Below are 16268 nucleotides of genomic sequence, written 5' to 3'. Positions count from 1 at the left end.
TCTCTCTACGTCTTTCTCCCCCCTCTACCCCGCCCCCCCCCCCCCCCCCCCCGCCCCGTTCCTCCCTGTTTTTCTGCCCCCCTTCCCCCTCTGCCTCTCTCTTTGACTTGATGTTTTTCATAACATATTACAAAAACAAGACATAAACCAGTTGTGACGACAGCATGAACATCACGACGTAACACTGGAGAAAACGGTGGAAGGAAAAGAAAAGGAAAAAGAAACACTGACCTTTTTGATCCGAGTCACACGACACATGATTGACTTCCATAATCAATATATATATAATATAAGAATAATCAATAACTGTCCAATAATTTTAAAGCATCAAGGGTTCGTCTCGCTGGCGATCAAGTGTTTCAGCAGAATGTGAGTCTGACCATGACGATCAGCCAAGAAGAGAAAGTGAAAGTTAGAATGTCGACTTGCGTCATACGTAAACGACGCTGCGAACGATCATTGGTCAATGGGGCTTGGTCACGATCAGCTGCTTCCACTCTCTTTATGACTTCGAAGTATATGTATATATGTGTGTGTATATATCATATCATAGTGAACCTCCGGTGACTTATTAGTATCATTATTACTAATAATTAATTATTATTATTATTATATTTATTATTATTATTATAAACACTGTCATTGTTTACCCAGATGTGCGTCACAGAGTTAATGTGGCATCATATATCCTCTCCAGTAAGAGTTTATGTTCCCATGTCGAGTGAAACCAGCAGAGGGCAGCACTGCACAACTTTTCAAGTCAAAGGCAAAGTCAACTTTATTGTCAATTTTGCCAAATGTACACGATGTAAATACCGTCTCTCTCTGATCCCCAGTGTACAGAACATATAGGGTAGTACAACAAATTATGCAGTCATAAGGCACATGGTGGATTATAGGATGAGAGAAGTGCAAACAGGAATAGTGCAAAAAGTGAAAAAATACTTCATGGGAAGTAATGTAATATTATTAATATTATTGCACTGCTGCATTTTGTTAGGCTTTTGTAAAATGATATCCTTCTTTCTCTATACAGACTCTCAGGGTGTGGACGCAGTGATACACTACTGCAAGACTTAATATTTATATTATTTATTATTTATCATATTATATTGACTTACTCTCCACTCTATTAACTTTGTGCTGCTTTAAAATGTGATAATATATGATTGCTTGTAAAAATCCAGATCATAAATGGGAGCACGACAAAGACCAAACTGTGTGTTGGATACATTTTCTGCAAAGGGATCACATGCTGGTGTACTGGTGATTACAGATTAAAGCTTCTGGGTTCGAACCTGCTGGCAGATCAGGGTCTTTCTGTGCGGAGTGCAGACATGGGGAGAACATCCATGAATTGGAGATCCTAAATTGCCCATAGGTGTGAATCTGAGTTTGTCTAATATGTCAGTCCTGTCATGGGTGTACCCTGTCTCTTGTGTGTGCACTGTGTGTATTTATCTGTTTCTCCCTGAAATGAGTGAGTCTGTAGTTCAGTTAGTTCCTCTTCTCAGACGAGCTTTCTGTTCTTTCGAAACACTCAGCATTGCAGATGACGATGCCGAAGAATAAAGAAAAGCGAGGAGCGATGTAGAATCCAAGTCTAAAGTCACTCAGCGGTTTGTCTGCAAGTGTTGGAAGCTGAGTTTCTTTCCTCGAAGCTGTGACACTGTCAGTGAGTGAAGGGCTTTTCTCTCCCGTGTCAGACTTTCTGCAGGGGGCCAGACAGCTCCCGGTGGTGCTTCTTAGTCTCCGTCATGTATGGTGATGGAATATAAGACAGTTTTGTGCAGATCGCTCTGCGTCGTGCACCACTGAACATGTGCGAGTGCTCCTTCAACGGCTTAGCGTTGTTCCTGTGCAGCTCACATGCTTTTGATATTCGCTTCAGTCTTTGAACCCTCTACAGTGGAACAAAACACTAACGTTAATTATGTCAAAAGAAGAGATTAATGCTTTATTTACAACGAGAACAACAGGAGCTCTTTGATATTCTCCGTCCTTTTTGGGAATACATAAAAAGAAGGTTACTTAGTCAAACATTTAACGGCAAAGCTTGTTCAGCAGAGTGGTTTCTTTTTTACAAGCAGTGGCAATCTTTGGCTGGAAGATGATAATTGGGTACCAGGAGTCTATGTGTTTGATCCAGTGAAGGCAGGAATCTCAACAGAGAAGTTTAAAGGCTGGTTTGGCCTCCAGATTTAAGGCTGGAGCCAGGATTTAAAACAAACGTGTGTCATTCTTACTTGCTGGTCTTGTTTATGAGTGACAGGATTACATGAATGGTTGGGCAGCATGGTGAAGTGGTGGCTGGCCCTGTTGCCTCACAGCTAGATGATTCCTGGTCCGAATCCCAGTGTCTTATACTTTGTATTGGAATTTCTCCCAGTACTCTAGCTTCATCCTATAGTTCAAAGGTGTGAATGTGAATGTGATGGTAGTTTGTCTCTGTTTGTTGGACTGGCAACCTGCTCAGGGTGCTTTATTTATCGCGTACAAATGTCTTTTACAATAAATACGCCCAGCACAAATTATCAAGTGGGCAGGATGGCAACACATATCAGTTCAATCAGTGGAGATGTACAGAGAAACTCATGAGAAAGATTAAGTTAGAAGGAAAATTAATTTCTTGCTCACACAGAAATCTGGCGTTTTCGACTCTGACAGGAAGTAGAACACCAAGGGGTGATCGGCTCAAGGCGAGCGTGTAACGTGGTGATTGGATGAAAAGTGAAGGAGCTGCTGGAGCACAGGGGTAGCGGGAGCTGTGCACGTGACATATGGGGCATTTCTTACTCGGTGAACCTACACTGTGCCTCATATCAACGAAATTAAGCGAAACAGAAATAACATCAAACAAAAGTTTTTTTTCTAATTCATTTAAATTGGATTATAGTATAACTTCTATTAAGAATCTTTATTTTTATAAAGCACATGATGACAACATGACAACAAACCACATGACAGCAACAGATTGTGATTCTGGTTTAAAAAGCCTGCCAGTTGACTTGTGCACGATCTATAACTCAATCAATAGCTCTTTGCTTCAGACTGTTAATAAAGGCTGTTGCAGTAATCAAGAGATAAAAGCATGTTAAACATTCTCTGTGTCTTTCCAACTTAAGTAGATTTGTTTTTATTACATTTTTTTTCCCAAAAGGCATAAAGATACATTTCTATATTCTGCTCACAACTTCAATTACTATTGAACAAAGCACAGAAGAACCAATTTCCTGAAGGGCAAAGACAGCGACTGTGCAATCTGTCTTCATTTTAATCCAAGTTCTGGGATCATCCAGTAAACACCAAGCTTCTACGAGATGTGGCCAAAAGTCAGGAATGCATGGAGCCTCCCTGCGGAGCTGGTTAGCTCATCATTAAGATGATCGAGACTCGCGTTGGCTCAAATCTGCCCAAACTCTCTATTTGCATCAGAGAGCACAGTTCTCCAAGCACAAAGTTCTCTGGTTTTAGATGTTTGCTCGGTGAACGATGAACCCTCTGTCTGCTCCATCATCCCTGTCCTCAGAATTAACTCTAGATGCTGGAACACAAAAAGGTGAATGCAAAGCAGACTGACATCAGCGGACATGTTTGCAGATGAGCTCCGACTTCTATGATGTATCTGACCTGTTGAGTTCGCATTGAGTTATGCACTCAATGTATGCACTTCAGTTACTTTTTGCAGTGAAGTGAAAAGCATGTATCTCAAGTCATTTGGCAACAACAGATGAGTTGACAAGCTGGAGTAATGTCTTCCTAATAATATTCCTTCAGGGAGGTGGAATTGACTCACACGTATCGAACCAGTTGCTTTGATGGAGGAAGTCTTATATTTCCGTGCATAAAATCCATATACTTTGGAAAAGTAACGGAAGAAAACGCTGCTACTCCGGTGCAGTCACTAAAAACCAAAGGATAATCAAAAATGGGACTTACGGCCCACAATCGTTGTCAGTTGTTGTCAGAACGCCTCGCAATTTCTTCTGCACAGCTGCCACAAAGAGAGGAAATACCTTGAAGCAACGGTTACAGACACAAATCCTCTTAATATCCGTGTATACCGGATAGAGCAGATGTCAACCTTTCTCCAGACAAAGTCTCCATTCAGAAACTGTGAATGCCTATAAAACGACAATGTCAAGTGGAGAGAAGAAATTCTTCGGTGTCCAGTGCTTTCAAACAAACGGCCGTGAGATAAGGAAAGATGAGAGGCTGCTGTAAAACACGGAACCGATGACGCAACCTGGCCATGCGCTTTCACACCACGACTCTGATCTTTCCTTTTTAACACGGTCAATTATTGTAAGAATGTGATTTTCTCTCATCTCGGCAGAAGCAACATGTTAGATTAAAAGTCAAGGCTTCGTACACACACACACACACACACACACACACACACACACACACACACACACACACACACACACACACCCTCTCTCTCTCTCACAGTCACAGACATTGCCCTCAGTTATTATGCATTCATAAATCAAAGGGTTGTGACGGGAATTAATCTAAAACGATGGCGAGTGTAAGTCACAGGATGCAAATATGACAGCTTTATTAGAAAACTAGATTGCTTAAATTTGTCTGAATTAATGTGACACTCTTTTTTGATTAAATAGACCCCCCCCCCCCTTTCTCCGGGCACTGACTGAATTGGGCTGATGGGGGTGGGTTACATAACAGCAGAAAAATAGATGTGGCTCATTCCCACTCACATTTGTTCCCGTTTCTATCCATTCACAGGGTAATGCACAATGCGGCAATACATTTTAATTATGTTAAACTATGTTCATAGAATGAGTAAGAATGTTAAACCCAAACCCCACACAATATCAATAAGAAGATTGCTCCCAGAAAAGTTCCTAACATGCTCATTTTAGCATTATAATCAGTAAAGCTAACGTTAATGCAAATAATGTCAATAATGAGCTTTAAGTACATGAACATGTTAGTTAATAAGGCTTGGTCAATCAATTAAGTCATCTAGGCACATTAGTGCTTTCAGCTAAATGTTAACATAGCCGTGGCTAAAGGTTTCCAATGATAATGTCAACATGCTGATGTTTTTTCATTTTTTTATTTGTTTATTGGAAAAGGGCCGATCACAATAATCAACTTAGGTTATATCTTATATTTACTAATTCCAGAAATCTCTCGTATATGTGGCTCACATCTACAGAGAACCGTTCGTCTTACCTGCTTCATTCCCGCCCTGTGTATTGTTACGGGACTCTTGGGCGACTGCAGTTTTGAATTTGTTGCAGTTTGGACACACAAAATGTAGCTGTAGCAGCAGCGGCTGGGACTCATCAATGTAAGTGAAATTGGCAATCACAACAACAGTGTGTTTTGTGACAAAACAACAACAACTCATTATAGTAAAAGCTTCAGCTCGAGTAAAGCTTCACTGAACTTTGAATAAAAAGGTGAACAGCTCTTTGTGCAGCAGCTGTGGTGCAGCTTTAGGTTCGGTGGACTGAGTCTATGAGGTATTTAATCATTAACGAAATTATAGGAAATGTTTTAAATTTGAATTGACTTGAAATCGTCTCAAAATTGTTATGATTTATCCCTAGAGAACCAAGAATCCCTTCACAAATTTTCATTGCAGCCCAATCAGTGCGTTTTTAGACATTTCAGTCTGGACCAAAGCAGTGACTGACATTTTTTTACTAAAAATGGTAAATATTGAGTTTCTCCTTGACTCAACCTGTTGATTTCTTCATTTTGTATGACTGAAAATTTACAATTCTCCACCTTGGGCTGTGGGAAACAGTGATGGACATTTTTTATTTTAATTAAAATTGATTTTAAAAACACAAAGTAACAGAAAAGTTAGTTGCCGTCCTAACTCATCCCTGACATGAGAGGATTTGTTTCATTTACATATCTTGAATCTTAATTTATTGAATATATATACAGTGAGTTTACCTGACAACGTCTACCAGCTTCTATGTGAGCTGTTTGGGCGTCGAGTTGGTGAAACAGAACACCAAGCTGCTCAGTCTGTACAGTTCTGGCAATTTATCTTACTCAATGTCTTCTCCACTGTCTCAGTGTTGCCCCTCCTCATTATCTCTCTCTCCCTCTTGTGCTTTTTTCCCCCATTCTCTTTGGTGCTCGCTCGCTCGCCCTGTAGCATCCTCTGACTGAAGTCCCCAGGAAGGAAGAAAAAAAAACAAAGAAGGTTTTTTTAGATGAATAGTTAAATCACTTCAATCTTACCTGTCACTGCAATTGCATCTCTTTTTTACAGTAAGCACAACCTGTACTTGATCCCCTCTCCCAAATGCACTTACTGAGGAGGCAGAAGAGGGAAGAAGTAATATAGGGTTTTTGGGTTATACGGTGGAAAATGGGGAATGACTAAGCTGATCTGTCTGGAGTCAAGTCATTCCACCTTTAGAGAGGAGGAGGTGGGGGTAGAGGAAGAAGGGGGGGGGGGGTAGCCAGCCTGCCGCAGGGAGAGGAAAGCTAAGTGGCAGGTAACGAAAGAATGCAGATCACAGAGGCTGACGTGCACAGCTAGACTCGAGGCCTGGAGGTTTGAGCGCCGCGGTTTTGTATTCGATACAAACAGCCAGGTGGAACCGGCGGTGGGACTGCGGGCTGTGTTTGTGTGTGTGTGTTTGCTGGATGTAAGGGCTGAAGAGTGCTTTGGGAGTTGAGCCAGGAGGGATGTTGCTGCAGTCCTGGCGGGGTGACTAAAGCATGAAAGGAGGGCTGGTTAGAGTCCCTCGTGAGGAAGGCCGCTGGGGGTTTGGTACAGTGGATGTTGTGGGCTGCAACAACGATTGATGGTGGTACTGCACGTTTTTAAAAACACTAATGTGTGCATGAAGGTAGAAAACGACATTTAACAGCCACTCAAACACAACCACCTCCTGAACTGGGCTCATATTTTCTGAAGCTTAGCTGCAGATCATTTAAAATCCCTCTGCTGTCACAACTCCAGCATTTGTTAAATTTCAAACGGTCATCTGTGCACGTTCTGAAACCATTTGGGAGCCAGAGCATGAGCCACGTCTTTATTTATTTCAAACAAAACAAATTAAGTCTAAATCTACAAGCTGCCGCTAACTTTCTCATAGTTCTGCGTGAAATGTGGGATCGTTACAAAACCCCTGAGAAGTTGAAATGTTAGAAAATAAAATGAATTATCCTTTTTCGGTGCAACTTGAATTGATCTCTTGTTGGATTCTGTTTTGCAGCTGTGTGCGTGTGCGTGCCTCGTGCGTGTGCGTGCCTCGTGTGTGTGTGTGTGTGTGTGTGTGTGTGTGTGTGTGTGTGTGTGTGTGTGTGTGTGTGTGTGTGTGTGTGTGTGTGTGTGTGTGTGTGTGTGTGTGTGTGTGTGTGTGTGTGTGTCGAGCCTCATCGTGTCTGTGTGGGTTGTTGTGTGTGATAGTCATGGGAGTGTGAGTTCTTTGATCACAACAGCAGCATGGAGAACCAGATTACCTTTCAGTGCCGTGATGACAGAACAGTGCTCTCAGGTTGACAAACCTCAGCCGCGAATTTAACATCCTCCTCATTTCTCTGCCTAACACCGGCCTGCAGGACTCGTATCTGAATTCTGTTTGTGAATATAATGCTAAATAATGTGACAACATCTGTCTTATTATTTTGTTTCTGGAAAATAGAGAACACACTAGTGTTGTGCCGCGCTGCAGAGGGCTGGCTTGTGCTTTTAAATAGATTGCACCACGATGCCAACTGAATCTGTGAGAAGATTAAAATGGATCTCCAAAGTATCGATATAGAACAAGGATAAATTATAATTTACATCAAAGATGCTGTGATACAGCTAAAGCACGACCAAACCCTTCTAATTAAAACAACATGCAAAGGAACAGATGAAGTGATTCGGAGCCGGTTGGAACAAAGAAAACGTACTTATATACTGCATTGCATTTTTTGTGCTTCTACCGTAGACTGTAAATAAAGATGGATGACATGACAGCTCCCCAAAAATGAAGACAAATCATCTCATTTGCCCCCTGGAGGCTGGCTATAGTATTAGACATAGATGTGTACTTTTTTTAGTTTGGTCCATGTCCCATCCACCAACATGGAAAAGGTTGTATTTGTCATTTTGAGAAGTTCTTAAAACTGAGACTGAGCTCAGCTGGGACTGACTCACGGTTGGTTGAGAGTGTGTATCAGCAGTGCAGTGTATCAGAATCATCCCCCGATCGCTGCTGTGCTGACTCTGTCCCCAAATGTGAAAGATGGCAGCGCTCGCATCCGGGATATTTTTCATCTTCACAACTCAGGTTGGGACTTGGTTTTAAAGTTGTTGTTTTGGGTGGAACGTTATTATTGACAACTGAGACTGACTCCGAATTGGTCGAGCACATGCAGGACCCCGATACTGTGGCTCCACGCCACCCATCACTACTGCGCAGTCTCTGGCTCCAAATGATGTCAAAAGCTCAAAATGTCGGCTCCAATATTCTGATTATTACGTCTGGAGGATGTGGAGACGTGTCGTCCCTCTAAAAAACAATATATGGCTTCTACTCTGTGCATGTGCAGCACACTGTCTGTAAAGCTCGGCTCTTTTGGAGTCTTTTATTCATTGTTATATTCATTGCATTCCCAGGCTGTGTAGTGTTTTACACCACAGTCATTAATTTTACTACGCACTCAAACGATACACATAAAGACACATTCGCATAAAGATTAGAGGAGGGGAAACAGTCGGCCACAGGTTTATTTGGAAGGAACAAACTCTGTCAACCAGTGAATCCACAACTCGCCAATTAACAAGTTTTGTTTGATATGTGCAAAAACCACGATGTACAGCCGCCATGTTGTGATTATTTAGAGGGACGCTGTGTATTTCTTGGCTGCGTGCGGTAACTTCCTGGAGTCTTGTCATCACTGTGACAATCGACCAATTCAATTTAGAGATATTGTGTTACTTCTCTCAAACTATTCTATTAGTAACTGAGACACATTTCAGTTCCTTTAACAATAATAGTTACTGATTCATAACCTTTGACACAACTGCCTTTGTCTGATTTTTAAAACCAAACAGCTCCACATCATGTGTAGAACAACAGCTGCTTTCACAAATATATTAATATAACTAGAATGTCCCTCAGTAGAGTTCATCCCTCCACCAAGGCCCAGCAGTCCCTTCATGAAACCACATCAGAATTCACTAGATCTGGATATTTTGGCGGATCTGCATCAACTAGCACACGCTCTAGTTATCAGTCCTCTAAACATGAGTACGGAGTAAGAATCACAAAGAGAATATTTTTGAGGATTAGTTTTGCTTTTTCTGCAATATGTTTTCTTTGTGAGGTGTTCAAACAGAAAAATGCGTCTACAGCTGTGAAAAGTGCTGCAAGGTCACGCAGTAGTAGATTGATAATGTTAGAATATTGTGAGGTAACTCAAAAGTGCTGCAAGAGAAAGAAAAAAGTAATCTTTAAAAAAAATGATCGCCTGACCCTTTGGCTCCGTATCTAAGAAATCTACTAAAATGTTTCAAAAAAACAACCTGTCTTTCAATGTTAAAGAAAGTTTTCTAAAAAATCCTGGAAATCGTCCAGTGGTTTTTATGTGACCAAATATACAAACCAATCAACGAATAAACGGGCATGGGTAAAAACATAAATTCAACTCTCTCAAGGATCAAAGAAATTCAAGAATCATATCAAAGGGTTAAATATTTGTTGTGCAATAACCTGGATATAAGGTTGTTCATCTTTGGAAAAGTCCACAGATCTCCTGCTGGAACATTAATAACAGTAGCAGCAGTCTGCTTTTGCAACACTGGCCAGAGTTCAGCCTCCTGCAAACTCATCATGCAGCCAAATGTTGGCTTTTGTGCTTATAGTGCCGTGTTCTGTGCAATATTACCATCCGAGGAATTATTAATGATGGGGATATGAAGATGCATGTACAGTAAACAGCTTATTGTGCGTAAGAACTCAATGGGATCAGGGGCGGCTAACCGGAGTGCTGTAAACACCGTGTGTAAACACACTCCAGACTTTTGGCAACACGAATCTCATCACGCGGTGGGTGTGATCAAAGGCTGGTGGCACCGCTGATCCTGAAATCTGTTTTGGATTTATAAGATGCCCCGGAGTGGAAGATATCACACATTAAAAAACGCTGCTGTGTCAAAACCAAAACATCAATAGAGATTGAGACCTGTGCCGCTACATGGTGTGTACAAAATGTATTATATATACGTGTTTGAACCGGATGGAAAAACATGAATAATATATCACAAAGCAACACAAGTGCTTGACAGTTGTGCTGCTGGGTGTCTGGTAGAATAGTTCAGAGTTCAGTGATGACACACACACATGTTCTTGTCTTTCCGTAGTTGCAAGGACACTCATTAACATAATGCTATACCTAGCCACCTGACCTTAACCATCACAACTGACTGCATAACCCCAAAGGTTAATTCATGTTTCCTTTAGGTACGAAAAGAGATATGACTGTTTCAATTATGTAACTGTCACTACGCATATACTTCTGTGTTCTTTATATTGGCATCATTGTTAAGCAATGCCTCCACTAGAGGGCAGTGCAGAGTCGAGACTTTCTGACAACAAACATGGCGACAGTGGAGGAGGTTGTGATTGTTAAGAATGAGCCTACACAAATTTTTTGGTGAAGCAACATCGGTAAAACCTTCGCCACTGTTGAGATTTCTTCCTCATCCCGCATGAACTATTTGTTGCACTGCCCCCCCATAATTCCCGGTGGTACTGCTCCGTTTAGTCTCTTTCCTCTGTATCCTTAAGTTTTCAGAAGATGTGCACCAATACGGACAAAATGAACACATAGTGCCTAAGTCCTAACCTTTGAGTTGTGACGACCGCCCCAAAATGTCCTCACAATTATTGAAAGAAAAGTACACACGCACACACACACCATCAGAAGCTATAGCAACCTCCGCCAAATGTTACCACAGCTGTAACGACAGTTTTGACCTGGCAACCCGACACAGCCTCCAACAGCTGCTGATGTCTGAACTTGTCACCACGGGGACGGGGTTAAGAACTAAATGTGCAACAGAAGAAGAAAGAACGCTCCACATCATTGGATCATTAGTTCAGCTTTCTTCAGTTTATAACTTGTTCTTCCTGCAGCTGCCAAGTAAAATCCTGACTTACACGGTATTACTTCACCGTGGTGGTATTTTGGTTTGACAACTTTTATTAATTTTTGTACAGTTCTTGTCAAACACTGGGAATTAAAAAAATTTGACAAAAAATGTGTTGTAATCAGACACTAATACTGTGGTAGTTGTTATTACAGATGTGTTCCCCTGTATTATGATGTCATGATAACTTTTGCATTTTATGTAAAGCAGTTTGAATGGCCTTGTTTTTCAAATGTGCTATGTACATAATCTTGCTTTGCCTCTAAACTGTGGTTTCTTGGAAAAATGTTGACAAGTTGTGCATGCTGCTATCAGCTTGTGAGAGGTTGTGATCAGAGGGTTGCTGGTTCTAATCCTCAGATTTGCTCACTGTGAATGACATATGCACATCTTCCCGATTATCCTGGAAAGGTTAGCAAGAGCTGGCTCCACTTTGAAAAAATATTGTAAAATTGTAAGAGGCCTCTCTCTATCCAAGATGTCTCTTTATATAAGTGTAACAATATATAGAAAAGGATTGTGAAAAAAACCAATAGTAGCAGCATCAGCCTCAGTCCCTGAGGGTGGAATGTGTCTGGGTTGTTCAAAATATAATTTCAATGCAGCCCACAGACAACTTTATCTGTTGATGGACGTGAAGATGATTTCAACAAATAAGATAAAAAAGTTTCAGAAACAACTTAACAACACTAACTTTAACATCTCATGTTGATATTACTGTGTGTGTCTGTTTGTTATCTTAACTACTATCTTTACCTACTTCACTAGACTGTTGCTGTGCAAAGAAATGATTCAACACTCAATATATGAATATATGTTTTTGGGATATGAATTACATCAAGGTTAACAATTAACCTCCATGAATATACTTCATGGACACAGATAGTTTCAGCAGACTGATGGTGGCATCTGTTATCGCTACACTTTCATTGAATATTAAAAACTAACACTTTGTGAATGTGCGAGACAGACAGGTTGTGATTAACTTGCACATACGAGTATGTGTCATTCCTGGCGTAGATGTGTGTGTGTGTCTTGTGCATTTTATCAGTGTGTGTGTGTGTGTGTGTGTGTGGTTGCCCACACCTCATCTGTGTGGTTCAGTTGTGTGTAAAGCACCTAGCCTGAGGGGTGAGGGTAGCCAGGTTGTGTAAATAAATTAAAGCAACAAATTATGTTTAAAAGCTTCTCCCTCAGGCCAGGAAAAACTAAGATCCATTATTCATGGTTCTTACTGCCGGGAATCTAAAGGCAGGTGTGTGTCTGTGTGTGTGTGTTTTATATATATTTTTTGGTCAATTATTCCAAGATAAACGTCCGTACTCCATTAAATGATCTTGTTGATGAAATCAGATACCATTTACATTTTGATGCCCGTAATGAAATTCACAACAATGGATGTCGATCTTCAGTTAGTTCGGTAAAAGGATAGATTCCAGTCACAACTTTAACAGCTGACACAGCAGTTTTTCTTTTGTCCCTTTCAGTAAACCGGTTGAAGAACACTGCTTATAAAAAATGAGCTATAACAGAATATATATAATTTTTTTCTGAAGGTTAAACACTTTGTTGGAGTTGTGGGTTAGACTGTGTATTTGAGACGTATAACCGTGGAGCAGCTCTACACAGGGAAGCAGCAGGAGTCTCTTCCAGGTCAGATGAATTATATTCTGCCAGCACGTCCTGGCCGGTACAAGGATACAGCCCAGCATGTTGTCGGTACAGAGACCTTCTCTAACAGGAGCCTTCTTTACACGTCACCACACCTTTTTATTCTCTGAGTCTCTAGTGCACCAAATACAGAAAGAAAGAATTCCTATATATATATACTGTATATAGGATGTATAATTATGAGTTGTCATATTATTTTATATAAATATAACGTATATTAACTTTATAGGAGATAATTATTATTTTCTAATAGCAGTATACCTTGCTAATTCCTTGATTTATAATTTCACCAGCCTGAATTGAGCATCAATTGATCATTTTATCGCATTTTTAACTTGTTAGCCACACATTGAAATTGCATTTCTATCAATATTATACTTTGCACATCTTTTTATCGATGTATGGGCTCAGTGAAATATTCTTATTAATAATAAGAATATTTATTGGTTAGTTTATTTTAACGTTTTTACGTTGATGTGGAAGGAGAGGAGGTAGACTTGCTGAAGACAAGTAACAGGATTTCAGTCACCTGCTACGTATAATATTCTAGGTTTTTAATTATTAATAATAATAATAATAATAATACATTTTTTGTAACATGCATGTAAAGTTTTCATTTGTATATTTCATTTTTGTTTTGTTTTTTAACAAGGGCACCATGAGAGGAGCCAATCCCTGTCTCATTGTGTGTTATATTCTTGTGTGGTTTTTCTGCTGTGTTAAGGTGGGAGTGAGTGGAATGAGTTAGATTTGTGTTGGGCAGTTTGCGCCCATCTCAATTTTATTGTGGCCTGCATTATTATATCCAGATAAGCTTTTTATTTCATGCTTTGTAAATAACATCTGTGTTTATTTTGAAACAGCAGTCTCTGGTTCCAGTTTATTCTGGGTCGGGTGCATCGAGTCATTTATAATGTGTTAGTCAGTGAGCTTCAGAAGTGCTGATCGGCTGATTTACTTCTGGACAGAGCCAGGCTAGCTGTTTCCCCTTGTTGTCAGTCTTTATGCTAAGCTAAGCTAACTGGCATCACATTTACTTCACAGACACGACAGCGATATCATTAGTCGGCAAGAAAACAGATGTCTATTTCACGACACGTCAAATAATTCCTCTCATTTTACCTGTTAAATCAAGTTTTTCCCATTAACCTGTGCTAAACCATTGTCTGTTGATTTGCTGCTAATTTACTTAAACTGTAATTAGATTGGGTGAGTGAGTATTAGAGCATGTTGTGTTGTTTTCAAATTCTCATCTTATCAAGCTTATGTAGGAGATTTACATGTCCATGTTGGTGTATATCTTTATTCAAGGTTTTTGCTGATGTTCCCTCCTGACTGTATCGGGACATATAAAGAATCCTGCGTAACCTGATCTTCAACCGGCAAAAAACTGCCTGGTATGACTTCAATTAAAAGCTCTTGCTAAGCAGGGTGCTCAACAGATGATACTGTATAATGGGATGTGATGTAATTTACTGATCAACTCCCTGTGCAGTCACAGAGAGTTTCTGCCGCACTGGTATCATCACTACAATGTGGTTAAAACCCATTAGAGCCGTAATAAAGTTATGATTGCATTGTAATTTAATTTTAATTTCACGATAACGTCATTACGCCAGCGACACAGTCCCACAATACTGATTGCAAGGCGGCTCGTTTTAATTAAGAATGAATGTACCTTATTTACATTTAGTAAATTATACAATTCAATCTAGTTGAGCCTGAGGACAACAATAATCAGAGAGGACAGGTAGAAGAGAGTCTGTCTGTAGTCGTGAGGATGATGTTCAACATTCAGTGGGATCAAGTTTTTAACTTGGACTTTTACAAACGTTGTCTCAGGCACTGACGATAGTGGATGACATTAAATTAAAAACTTAGCTGGTACTTTGTGGAGGAGCAACAATCATCAGGTAGACGTCAGGAAGGCTTTGTCATTTGATTTGGTAGTGTTGTGCCTCCATTATGCAAAACATAATCATCTGAATTTAAGACTTTGTAATGTCTCAATGATACAGATATATCATGCTGTAATAAAACTACTAACAAGACCAACATTTACCTGAACTACACTTGTCCTAGCTTTGGTAAAGACATATCTACAGTCTCTGCCGGTAGTTTTAGAGATAACTTGACGTTTCCAGGGTTATTTTCTGCTACTTCAAGTTATCTTCAATTATGGGGAAGCGTAAGTCATTCTGGGATCTCTTGATATTCCTTCATATGACATAGGTTTATTCATCGTGGTCTTAAAAAGGTCTTAAATTTAACTTGAAACCTGCAGAAACCCTGTCTTGAAAAGATTTGATTTAGGTGTTTTCAGGCTAATTTTGTACAACTACATACATTTTACTCCAGTGCTTAAAGTTGAAGTTTTTTGTAATTATCCTTAGTTTCCACTTCCCACTTCTACTCCACTTCCACATTTAGGAGAGGAACTGTTTCCGTCCACTGAAGAAAACACTGCACCTTCACCAGCTACATCGTTCATCTTAAATTTTAATGCAGCAATAATAATTTGTATTCAATAACAGTGACAGGGGCTATTTTGCAAGGTGAGCACATTTTGCAGATTCTACGTCTGAGCAGTTTTGAATTTCAGGACTTTTTACATGTAACTGGTGCAGTTGTATTTTGATATGTAAATGACCTCAGTGGCTCCGGGGTAAAATCTCGTAGCTTTACCCTCATTCTTCCAACATGGAATCCTCGAGTTCCCAGGTTTCCCTCCTGTGATTTGCCACAGTGCAAATGCATCCAGGTTTTGTAAAGTAAATCTTAATCGTCAGATGTTTTTTAAGTGTTTGACTGTGCAACCAATCCGGTGTCGACCTGCCTTTTTCCTCCCATGTGTTTTCCTTCAATTTCAGAAAATGCAAATATATTTCCAGAGTGTCCCAGGATGCAAAACCTCCCCCTCTGATCATTTGTATTTCTTATTCCTGTTGTTGCCCTGCTTGCATGTTGGAGTGCTCTGCCTATGTGAGCCTGTATGAGGAGCTCATGTGTCTTGCTGGTGATCTTATGCCTAGGCTCCATTTATTCAGCCCTGTATTTTTTTACTGCAAGTATTGCATTGCTTCTTATCTCAATATGAAATTGTGCTGTACTGTTTTCTCTCCGTCACCCACCATCATCTACTTCTCGCGTTCAAGCTCCCTGTTGGAGTCACCCAGTCTGATACAGGAGGGGGCCCACTACAGGGAGGGTGGTCCTTATCTGCTCCATGTCTGCTGCCTCCCGACATCACTGTTCATCTTCCTGCCCGGCAGGTTGTTGCTGTCGGCTCATAACCTGCCTCATGTCGACATGAGGACCTTAGTCATTGGTCATTGTGGAGCAATGATGAAAGTAAACTCATGAACCCGAGAAAGACTGTAATGACGTCCCTGTGAAGGTTGTTTTCCTTATTTAGTCCTTCAGATAGTATCATATATGTCTTATTTATAGACCC

Source organism: Hippoglossus hippoglossus, chromosome 24 (assembly GCF_009819705.1).
Source record: "Hippoglossus hippoglossus isolate fHipHip1 chromosome 24, fHipHip1.pri, whole genome shotgun sequence".
Lineage (NCBI taxonomy): Eukaryota > Metazoa > Chordata > Actinopteri > Pleuronectiformes > Pleuronectidae > Hippoglossus > Hippoglossus hippoglossus.
The sequence above is the reverse complement of the archived record's forward strand: the minus strand, read 5'-3'. Positions refer to the sequence as shown.